This window comes from Penaeus monodon, chromosome 21 (genome assembly GCF_015228065.2).
Source record: "Penaeus monodon isolate SGIC_2016 chromosome 21, NSTDA_Pmon_1, whole genome shotgun sequence".
Classification (NCBI taxonomy): domain Eukaryota; kingdom Metazoa; phylum Arthropoda; class Malacostraca; order Decapoda; family Penaeidae; genus Penaeus; species Penaeus monodon.
The window spans coordinates 41,421,409-41,421,774 of record NC_051406.1 but is presented as its reverse complement, the minus strand read 5'-3'; the positions used below and the strand labels follow the sequence as shown (position 1 = coordinate 41,421,774).

General features: G+C 37.7%; 1 pseudogene; it reads right to left on the bottom strand.

Moving 5' to 3' along the window:
* The window catches only part of LOC119586678, a 9,606-nt pseudogene that overhangs the window by 6,615 nt on the left and 2,625 nt on the right, over window positions 1-366 (bottom strand).

Sequence of the window (366 nt, the reverse complement as noted above, 5' to 3'; positions counted from 1 at the left end):
GCTAAATAACATCCATCTAGTCAAAGAGAGTAAAAAGCATGATGAAACTCCTGAACCAAAAATCTTGTGACTTCAGACAACTGACCTGAATCCCACCAGCGTTATAAATCTGCTTGGAATGGAGCTGACAATCAACTTCAAAACACACCTTGTTTACCTTGCAAAATCCTTATAAAAAATCAAAGGAAATCAAATCAAAACCTGTAGAGTTCTTTTCATGCAAATGTTCTGTAATCAAAAGAAACTCCAGCGTTAACAACCTTATTGCCATCCCCTCGCATATAAAAACTGACTGGAGGCATTCTTTATAAGGAAAAGCAATACCACCGACCTACAGAGGAAATTTTGACCTCATCAAGTCACACG